Source organism: Pinus tabuliformis, chromosome X (genome assembly GCF_031772625.1).
Source record: "Pinus tabuliformis cultivar Carrire ecotype Pingquan chromosome X, CPIR1, whole genome shotgun sequence".
NCBI lineage: Eukaryota > Viridiplantae > Streptophyta > Pinopsida > Pinales > Pinaceae > Pinus > Pinus tabuliformis.
The window spans coordinates 1,472,632,258-1,472,644,509 of NC_142308.1; positions in this window are offsets into that span (position 1 = coordinate 1,472,632,258).

The following is a 12,252-nucleotide window of genomic DNA, read 5'->3' on the forward strand; positions in this document are numbered from 1 at the left end:
GAAAGGGAAAATTTGGAAAATTTGGTCCACGAAGAACAAACAACAAAGACATGTCCAAAATCCAATGTTTTGGATGCCAAGAATATGGAAACTACAAAAGGAATTGTCCTAAGATTAAGAAGGACAACAACAAAAAAAGAAAGAGGGAAGAGGCTCACAGGACTCAAGAAGTGAAAGAAGAAGAAAAGAAGCAAAAGAAAGAAGATCCTCCAGATCTCTACTATGACTAGGTCAAACTCTTTACTTCAAGTCTTCTTTCAAGTTTTGAGTAGTATAGGAGCATGTAGGAATAGAATAAAATTGTATGGCTAGAAACATCCTCTAGAATCTAGAAACATGATGTACATAAAGTTCTAGATACTCATGAAGATGTAGCATTTATAATGAGAATAAAAATTCATGGGTAGAAATAGCTCAAGATATTCACGTAGAAGAAGCATACCTAGTATAGGACCTCATCCATGATAAAAGAATATTGATCATAATTAAGAATCTTAGAAGACCTCCATCATCAAAATAAAGGAAACATTTGCAAGGCAAGGGTCTTTAAGACCTATCTTGGAATATTCAAAAGAAAGTTCATGAACCAAAGTAGATGTCTCATTTGGAATCTCATTCATGGGATTCAAGTCGGCCTTGTAGTCGACCTAATTGGAGGGACAATCCTCTATATATAGAGGTTTTCCACTCCTCTATAATGCATTCAATTAGATCTGAAATATGCAAAGGAAAGGATGCAAAAGAGGAATGAAGGAAGGCGAAGTAAAGGGTCTACAAGGGTAGCAAAGTAAGGAGAAAGAACAACGAAGGTAGGGCATTTTTTCTAGGGCTAGAAACAATCACACGTGCGAGGAGAAGGAGGAAAAATATACGGATATGACAGAAGGGAAAAGAAATCCATAATATTGTGTTGTTTGGGTATGAAACTAGGCCTACAAGGCCTCCCAAGACAAATAAAGAAGCCTATCTATCTAGAGACGAAAAATTACCCTAATTCTCTAGGGTACCTCCTTTTGGCCCTAACAGAGAGCCAACATATTGTGTTCTTGTTTTTATGTTTTGGTAGCAGTTTGATGAAGTACACACATATGCACTAATAAGAAGAAGAATAAGAAGAATCTAATAACAAAAAGTAAAAATACTCCACAAATTGTTATCAAGTAATGAAGAATCACACTGCACTACTTTTCCCTAGATTCTTCAACAACTTTTTGGCAGGAGTTGTTCCGGCTAGTGGGGACAGAGCTTACACCCAGCACTAGCTATCATCCCCAAAATGATGGGTAGATAGAGAGTGTGAAAAAATGGTTGGAAGGGTACTTGCACAACTATGTGACTGGGAATTAGAGAGCGTGGTTCAAGTAGCTACATCTCAGGGAGTTCTGCTATAGCAGAACTTATCATATGTCCATTGGTGTGTCCCATTTTCAAGCTCTTTATGGATACAATGATCTTAATTTTCCTGACAATGTGTTTGGAGATAGCAAGGCCCCAAGGGCTAAGGACTGGGTTCAAGAGAGCTAGGATATTCTACAGGATCTTAGGAACAATTTGCAGGTGGCCCAAAACCAGTAAAAGATATATGATAATAAGCATAGGTTGGAGAGACAGTTCAAATTAGGGGGCATGGTCTACATACGCTTGCAGTTGTACAAACAGTCTTCACTCAAGAAGAAGGGTGCAGAAAAAATATGACCACCCTTCTATGGGCCTTATGGGGTGGTCAAGAGGGTAGGTGAGGTGGCCTATGGGTTGGAGCTGCCTTCAGAGAGCTAGATTCACAATGTGTTCCAATATGCATAAAAAAGGAGTTGGGACAATGGGTCGTAGCAACCGAGTTGCCTTCATTTAATGATGAGGGGCATTTGATTTTGACACCAGATCTAATACTAGAGACCTGGGAGAGGAAGTTGAGAAACAGGTGGTTAGGAAGCTTTTGGTCAAGTGGAAAGATTTACCGAAGGAGGATGCTACATGGGAGAATGAGCAGAATTTACAACCTCCAATTTTACATTTGCTTGGGGTCAAGCAACATCTGGGAGAGGAGGATTGTAATGTTCCTTCCTAATTTTTCTTAATGTTTGGAAAATAAAATTTTGACAATTTTGATTAATACTAGCTCAAGGAAAATTTTGGTGGAAAACATAGGAGAAATACTTCATTTGCATGCTAGTGGAATATGGGGCCCACATGAAGTATGCACTTGGGGAAGAAAGAATTTGAGTTCCTTTAGGAAAATTGAATTGGTGGAGGGACCTATAAGGAATACATGGCAAACAATTATAAAAGGAAGGAATGAGGGAGTGATAGGGGTCTTTTGTCTATTTCAAAATCGAATTTGCCTTAGCTATTCCACTGAGCCAATATTGTGTTGTTTAGCACAAGAGCTTCCCAGTGAGAGAAGCTCGACCTTTATTTGGTGGACTTCGATTTCCACCCAAGGAAATCTTCCCTTCATCACTGATACTAGAAGAAGCTTGAGCTACCGGTCCCACACATTTCTGGGGTATAGTACACATTTTGGGAGCCACCACTATGCAGAGAGAGAAGTCACTTGCTATTTGTGGAGTAGTGTTGTCGGAAAATTGACCAGAGAAGCTACAAGGGTGTTCTTTCATCATTTTCAGGAGTGTGGAGGGAAGCTACAACTAAGAGGACCAGCCTACACACAATTCTCACTTCCTCATATGCAGGACCGCGTCATCTCCTCCATGACTGCGCAGTCATTAGAGTGAGACATTTTTGGGCAGCATCATCCAGGGGAGTTTGGAGTTGGGGTGCTGGGAAATCATTTGGAAGTCCATTTGATGAGGATTTCTAGAATGGGGAGAGCAGATATTGACAGGATCAATCATAGTAACAAAATTCAAAATTGGAGGAGGGCCAAGCTATGAAGGGTCACATTTTTAAGGTTGGAACCAAGGGAAACTCTTTCTGGGGTTTTCTGGGTATTGGGAAAGGATACTCTCCTAATTTTATATAATTTTATGGGCACTCTAGAGTGGGAAAATTAGGGGGTGAATTCAGGAAACAATGTAGTTTTGGAGTAGCAACACAATTTTCTGGAGGAGCTTGCTATTTTAGCTATTGATCTTTGTTGTATTCATCACCTAGTGCTTGTAGCTTGCCTTGTGCAAGCTTAGGTGCATTTTCGCCAAATCATTTGTACCACAACAACTATTATTAATAAAATCTTGGCTAGTTTGTGGATTTGGAGAAATATTTGGTTTATGTGTATGCTTTTTTGAAAATTTATGTGTTGCTATCTTTGCATGTCTTTGTTATCATTGTAAAATTTCCATTAGAAATATTAGAAACTAAATCTTAGAGCAAAGGAATTAGTAGTGTAAGTCCCTTTTATCTTGTTCTTTGGCTTTATTCTTCTTTGGAGATCCTTCTTTAGCAACATTAGCTTGGTCCCTGTTCCTTTTCTTATTCTTCGGATTGTCAGGACAACCACTTCTATAGTGACCCATTTTATGACATTGGTAGAATTCTATTTTGGATATATCTACCTTCCTTCTTGGCCCTTTTGACTTCTTGGATTTTCCTTTCTTGTGAGAAATAGAGTATGCATTTGAATCTTTCTCTTCTTCATTGTTGGATACTAATGATATTTTTATCTCTTCTTGGTTACAAGCATTCCATAATTATTCAAATGATGGAGTTTCTTTCCAGTTGTTGAGACCTGAAGAAAAAGCACTCCATGTAGGTGGCAATCCCAATAATTCAATAATCACTAGCTCTTCTTCCGGTACAATCTCATCAATGGCTAGAATCTCATCTCTAATTCCATCTACCCTTTCAAAGAAGGAATCCATGGTGTCATATTTTGTCATTTTTGTGGTCCTTAATTCATTCTTCAGACTTGCTATTTGATCGATGGTCTTGACAGTGAACAATTTTAATAAGGCTTCATACATTTCTTGAGCATGGTTTATGTTGGAAATGTATGGGACAAGATTGTCCTTTATACTTCCTACCATTAGTGCCATAGCCAATATCTTTGACTTCCTAAACTTCACTTTATCTACATCACTACATTCTTTGGTAGGTTTCTTCACTTTTCCTTTGACCAAATCCAAGACTTTCTTATTTTCAAGAATAAGGTCAATTCTCTTCTTCCATGACCTGGGTAATTTGATGCTCCTTCCAATTTTTTACCTCCCTTTATTGTGTTAGACATTGTACTTGAAGGTAGTAAGATTATTTTCTTGTAATATCTCCTTATATGATCCCTTGCTCAATCTTTTGAGGTTTCTTAGACTTCTTTCCGTAGATCCTTAAATTTCCTTTCTCCTACCTTAGCTCTAATACCATGTTAGAAAATCAGAAAGGTAGAAATATTTTATTATATACATAATTACTTGTGATTATTTTACCTTTATGTTCTTCTTTTACCTTTTAGTTCATCAAGAAATTACCAAAACAATATCACAAAGACACCAAATATAGGTGGACAACCAGGGAAAAACCCCTATCTAGGGGAAAAATCAGTCAACAATTCCTCCTTCAATAGTTTTATGAGATAATCCAAGACTCTTGGCCTAGACAAAGACTTCCTCCACACAAAGTTAGCCATCTCTTCCCTCTTGCAGATGATAGTCATTCAACAATAACTTTGACCTTGCAGCGACAACTTGTAGCAGCTGCTTCAACCCATAAATTGGCAGCAACAACAAATTTGACTTGGAAATAAAGACTTTGATCTTTCTAGATACTTCACTTGGGTGAGAGATAGTTGGCCCAAAACTTTGATTTTTATGTCTTCTTCCTTCCTTCCAAATTTTGTACCCTTTTTCCAGCTCTTTTCCAACTTTGCACTTTTTACTTGTCTTGGCTTATAAGTCGAACTTATGTGTCTCAAATGAATTGCACTACACTGTATATATAGCCTTCTAGTGAGGTCAAATTACCCTTCTTGAAGTCGACTTGATATCCTTGAGACCGACTTGGTGTGGAGGGGACAAATAGCATATTTGAGTCAATATTAATTCTGTTTACATGATTCAAAATCCCAAGAAGAGTCTCTTTAAATGTACAATGACTATAATGACTCAGAATAAATCCTAGAAGTCCTCAATGGGGAATTTTACCTAAAACATGATTTCCCAAACATGAAACCCATGATTAAATAAGTCATAATAATAATAATAATATCTTCTTTGTTTTTTTTATAAATTCATTTCATTGTGACTTAATTACATTATGAAGACCAGACCTAGTTACATATTTCAACAAATTCTTCTCATCTTGACTTCCATGGTGGAGGTATTTTCACCTCCCACTTCTCCTTCCTATGTATTGAAGAAACCCTAATAGTGAAGATCTATCCCTTTTGGATTTCTTTTCATCGGGTTCTTCCACTTCTTCAGTGATATGAGCCTCATTTATTTCTTTCCTTTTGTTGTCCTTCTTGAATTTTAGACAATCTCCCTTGTAGTGCTCATATTCTTGACAACCATAGCATTGGATCTTTGACATATTCTTCTTGTTCTTTTTTTGAGGAACAAAATTTCAAAAGTTTCAATTTCTCTTAGCCATGGCAGAAAATGCTTGTGCTTACTCACTTGATCCTACATCACTTTTTTTCCTTCATCCTGGTTTCTTCATTTTTTCATAATGACCAAAGTTCATTGAATGGGGTAGCTTCCTTATTTCCATAGATGCTTGATGTAAAGTTTCCCCATTCCTTTGGTAGTTCATTGAGTACTATGGTGGTCATTTCCTTATCAGACATTATTTCTCCCAACTCTTGTAGTTGGTCTCTTATTTCTAACACCCTCATAAATTATGAGGCTATTCAATATTCCTTTGAGATCTTAATTTTGTATAGCTAATTTCTTAAATATATCACTTCTCCTATAGTACTTACGAACAACAATTCTATTAGTCATATATTTCTCCAACTTTGATACATAAGATATAAGGGAATCCTTGATAGATTATATGAGAATCCTTTGAGCCCTTACTTCCCCTTTCATATATTTTGATAGAGCTTGAACTTTTTCCTTTGGAGGTTTAGTGATTGTACCCTTAACATGTTAAATGACTTCATTCTCTGTGAGGATCAAATATTTCCTCTTCTTCCATGGAAGAAAATTTGATGGCCATCCAATTTGTTGTTTTCCTTGTAAAATGAAGTCATTTTAACAGATTCATACATATATACAATGATACTTACTTGACAAGTGAAGATGGTCCTTGATGTTAATATCTTCAAATTGATGCCTTCTTGATTTTGATGATGATAGAAGATGTCTTCCTTCAAAATTGATCCTTCAATGAGAGGGAGATCACCTTGATTCCTTGATGATGATGATTATGGTTCTTCCTGCTTCTCTAGTATGTAGAGACTTTTAAATGCTTCAATTTGTATTTATTATATGGATGAGCTAGGTTTTTTAGGTCTTCTTAGTTCCTTCAAGTCATTCTTGTTTAACGCACAACTTCATATTTTGTCCCTTCTTCCGAATTTCAGCCTATTTTTGCAAGACTACAATTTTAGCTTCTTCTATAGAAACCCTAGTTCATACATGTGACTAGATGATGGATGGATTTGTCTCCTTTCTACTTCGCTTGAGATGGAATCTTATTCTTATTAATTCAGACTTCAAGGGATACTTCCTTTGCCCCAAAACTTTGGCTCTCTTGGAGTATCTTATACTTTAGAATTTTCTCCTACAAGGCGATGCCCTAATCTTTGCACATGTGGAGGAATATATCCCAAAAACAGATCTAAGATGCTTCGTTTCTCATTCTTCTTTCTTTTTTTAGGTATTAGGCTTATTTTTCTCTCTTGATCAAATTTCTTGATGCTTCTTAGATGATTTTCTTATGCTTTGGCCCTTGAGTGTACTTCTTTAAGCCACCTTCCTTGTCTTGTCACCTTAGCTCTAATACCATGTTGATAAATCTACGGGTAGCTAGATTAGGTGATTTCTCTTACGTTGATAATTGCTTGTGATGTATTTTTACTTAACTTGATTAGCTTCTTCTTACACTTAATTATTATTAGTGTTCTTTATCATCAAACAACTACCAAATGATAAAATCAATCAGATAATAGGACATGGGATGTAGGTGATCAACCAAGGCCAAAACCTCTCCATCTGAGAGGAAAACCCACAATAATTCTTATCTTCTTATAGAACTTCAATTGACGAATTCCAAGATATATGAACCTTGACAAAGACCCTCCAATACCAAGTCAAACCTTGATTCCAACAACTTATGAAATTTTGACTTAACTAGAAGATTCTTTTGGAACTTCGACTTGGCCAGCAAATTCTTCTACAACTTCGACCTACCCAGCAAATTCTTTTGCAACTTCTACCTACCCAATAAATTCTTTTGTCCAATAAATTCTTCTGCCCAGAAAATTATTCTTCCCAACAAATTCTTCTCCCTAGCAAATTCTTTTTCCCAACAAATGTAGAAACCCTAGCATGAGAGAGAGAGAGAGAGAGAGAAGCCCAAAAACTTCGATCTAGTTCTCCTTATTTTTTGTCCTTTTCCAGCTTCTATCTTAAGAATATTGAACTTTCTTGAATTAATCTCCAAATGAGGTTGAGTTCCTTCTTATTTATAATCTTGTGATGGGTACGGATTTCTATCTTTAGGCCGACTTGTCTCTTCATGTAGACCGACTTGATCTTTACATCATGATGAGGTCTTATAGGTTCCTTTGACTCTATTTTGACTCAAATAAATTATTTCTACAATATGAAACATGCCCAAATGGGTCTTAAATACATGGCAATGACTCAATTGACCAATAGACTAAATAATAAGCCCTACAAGCACTCAATGGAGCTTGATCTAAAAATTAATTTCTCGAGCATGAAACCCATGCCTCAAGAACAACAATAATAAATTTATTTTTCTCTTTTCATTAAATACATAAAATCATGATTACATACGTCATTATGAAGACTAAACCTAGTTACATATTTCAACAATAAGAAGAGATTTAAAGCGTAATATGATAGCTCTGTACACCCTAGGGTTTTCCCTGAAGGTTACCCTGTCTTGGTCTATGACCAAGATAAAGACACCTTGGGGGCATGCAATTTTAAACGTATGTGGTATGGTCCTAATATTGTTAAATGTGTCTTGAAGAAGGGTGGTTACAAATTAGTTGATTTCGAAGGAAAGGTGTTATCTGAGCCCAAGAATGGGCTATATCTCAAGAAGTATTATGCTTAGGCCATTTCCTAAGCATTTGCTTTGTTTTGTAAATATTGTACATAGTGTTTTAGGTTCTATCTATGGGTTTCTTGGTGATGGAGTTAATGGTGTTTTTAATCTGCTTTGGAAGGTATCGATGGGTGATCTGATGTACTTAGTGTTGATTTTCCACTAATCTATGTTGTTACACTCACTTTAGCTCAATTCTTTTCTTCAATTAGCAATCTTTTCAAAATAATGATCAACAGAAATCGTAGATAGAACAATAAATGAAATGTACAATAGAAGACAATCAAGAGCAATAACAAGAGATACCAAATTTGGTCAAATACCAAGGAAAAACCCCACAGGGGGGAAATCCCTTCAAATTATTCTTCTTATTAGATTTTCATAAAATGTTCAACGGAGACATTACAATGATCCAATTCACCAATCAAAATTCAAATTCAATCCTTTAACTATCAACAAAATCAACCAACCAATATCAAAATGATGAGCTAATAGTCAAATTTGTTCCAAGTCAAATCTGGCCAAAGTCAATAGTAGTCAATAGCAGAAAATGATGCCCTAACCAATCCTCTAGTCAATGGTAAACAATCCTCCAAAATTATCGGTCAAAGTGTTAGTCAATGCTACCTTCCAAGTTGGTCAAATATCAGTCAAAACAGTCTCAAAATCCACGGTCAAACCCAGTCAATAGAGAGAGAAAGTTTGTTGTCTAAATCTATGGTCAAAGTCTACGGTCAATTGCAGTCAAAGTGCCCAAAAATTCTTGATTCCTCCATAGAAAAATTCGACCTCAACAAATCATAATTTTTCAAGTCAAAGGAGGTCAAAACTCCAAGTCAAACTTCGTCAACATCTAGTCAAACTCTCCCACTGAAAAAGTCAACACAAAAAATCAGAATTTCTTCCAAACCCTTCGCATGTGTGAGAGAGAGCTGCAATTTCAAATGTACAAACCAATCACAAGAGGAGAGAGATAAGAATGAATGAGTTGATGTGTTTACAAATGGGGGTGAATTTTCCTATATATATGCTTCCTTGGAGACCAAATTTATATTTAAAGTTGACCTGTACTTTTGTGCAAATGTGGGTTTTCACATTAAAAATAAATTTTTCCTTGACCAAATTAAATTCTTCCAACGGAAAAGAGGGTCTTCTCTAGATGGGGAAGATTGTCCAAAGGAGGGAATTTGTCGTTGAGCTACAAAATTGACACTTAGCGTTTGCAAACGGTCCTAGTCAACACACCAGGAACTTAGCTTTCGCAGCTTGGGTAATTTATTATCCATCTAGTGAGTTGTTGGTCATCGATGGCACATGTATAGGTCCTACTTCTAATAATATGGCTGAATATAGCGCCATTATTGAATCACTTTCAGAAGCAATATATCATGATATTCAATCGTTATTAATATACCTGGACTCGCAGTTGCTAGTGTCTCAATTAAACAATGTTTATCGTGTGAGAGATCCTTTGTTACATCGACAATTTCTAAGAGTGATATTACTTGAATGATCATTCAATTTTATAACATACATTCATATTCCATGATCAGATAATTCATTTGTTGATTTTATAGCAAACCATGTATTAGATTAGCATATTAATCATTCATCACATTAAAACAAAACATCATGACATTTTCATTTGTATATATGATCAAATCATCTCGAAATCACTGTATATATAGATAGATAGTGTTAAAAATTTTATAAAATGTGGACAAATGTCCTACAAAATTAGGGCTTATGCCCAATGATGTCTCTATCTGATCAGCCTAATCATAAAAAATTTAAGTCTGAGGGCCTTGCCCTAGATGAGTGTCACAGTAGTAGATGATTGCATTCACCACCCATCATAAGAGCCACAGTCAATCTCATGGTAATCCTACCACTTGCCTCTGTACATTCTCTGGTAGGTCCCCCACTGTTTCCATTGGAACTTGACGAGTTAAACTCTTTGAGTTATTCTAAACAACTTTGAGGACCCTCTCAGACTCCACTATTGCACCTTCCACATCTCTACCACGATGCTTGTACAACATATGCATCATTATAAATTGAATATTGTCAGTACTTTTGTTCCATGATAAAAGACTTTAATTTCTTGAAAATAGTTTTAAAATCCAAAAAAAAAATTAAAAAAAAATAAAAAATCATTACCAATCTCGCCCCATGCAGCTCCTTCAGGAAGTTCTAGCTCTGAATCTCCTCGAAAATCTACCCCTGCGGATGGGTAATCCTCTATGGTTATGACTTGTTCCTCCCACCATTGGAAGAACTCGTCATCAATATATGCTTGAGTTACTTGGCCTCCTCCAAGTCTACTCATCACATATGCCCACCTAGCCATTCGAGGATCTCTTGGATTGTTGACATGGGGTGCTACTCGCGACCATAATGTTGGAATCTACTCAAAGAAAAATGAGCAAAGTATGGTGCCATAACCAAAATTTTTGGTTTTACCCTATCTTCATGATGTGTGTTGACTCTTCATGTTACCCAAGAGCGCTATGCACCAATCATAAACCACAGGTTTCAAACATTCCAATGCTAGGAACATAGCGGGTCATGAAGCTTGATGTAATGAAGTTGATATTGATACCCTAGAAATTATGAAAAGAAGGATTTTTATTTTCAGGTTTGTGATGTTTTTAATCGGGATTTGTGACCCTACTTTATGTGTCCCCTATGTACAATAGATGGCAATGTAAACATCCACATTTAAGCCTCTGCTTGCATTTCCTTTCAAATTGACTACTCCTCCTCGCCTAGAAAGGTCCGTGATAAAATATATATCCTCTATTTCAATTCGTAAAGACATTGAATCAATGATGAATTGTCCCTACTCTGGGTCCCAGTAGTTGATCAACATATTCAAAAATATTGTCCAAGCTCTCATGTTTTGCATCATGAAGAACTTAAGCAATCCATAATACTTCAAGGCATTTATAGCTTCTTGGTCCTTTAGGACCAAGTTATCAATCTCATAATTCTCTCTTTCACGCCATTTGATCACTATCTTGTAAAATTTGATAAGTTTTATCATTAAAATTTGCTTTCCAAAATTTAACTTTGTGCACGCATGGTTTTTGTTCTAGATAGTTGCGTACATACACACCCTTCCTTTAGAAAATTGTGTATAGGGCCTTATATATGTGGTCTGATAGAAAAAAACTTGTGTATACGCAATTCCGTTTATGAAATTGAATTAAAAATCATTCTAATCCAAAGTAATCACTTCAAAATCGAACCAAATAAAAGAGAGTACGGTCTATAATTACTTGAAGTTTGTGTTATCTGATTTCATTGGGTAAATGATCAGGAGCTCAAGACCAAGTGTTGTAAAATGCTCCAAATGAAAGTGCTCAGAACTGGTTCAAACCTGAACGACAGGATATAGCTCATCCTCCTTATTCCGGTGCCACAAACGGTTCGAAAAACGGTCTCCGTATGCAGAAGTTATGCCAAAAACAAAATCGCTCAATGATTCTTACTTTTTGAATTTTTTCAAAAAAAATTAAAAAAAGAATATTCCATAGAATATTCCTTGGAATATTCCAAGGGATATTCCTTTTGGGCAGCGAATCATCATTAAATCTCCTGAAATCTCTTACCAAAGTTTTAGCACAAAATCTACTTCTCAGCTCTTGGATAGGTAAAAATTCAAATGGTGAGTTTTGACTTTGTTTTTAACTTTGTTTTATATAAAAAAACTCAACCCAATTTTCTATAGTTTAAATGATTTATGACTTATTTTATAACTTATTTACCTATCCTTAAGTGTTTTGAAGGCATTTTCAAGGTAATTAAGACCTTTTTTTATATATCACTTAGTGGTGTTTTCCTGTTGTTACGATTCCATGATCACTGGGCTATCATGGCAAGTATCATCCTCTAACTAGCATATAGGTTAGGACCATTTTCCATTGAATATTGCATTCTGACCTCATTCTACAATACTTAGCCATAAGGTCGACTCCACTGTGTTTTGACTCTTAAAACTTTCTCACTCGTTAACTTTTAAGTCATAATATAATGGTAGATCCTTCCTTA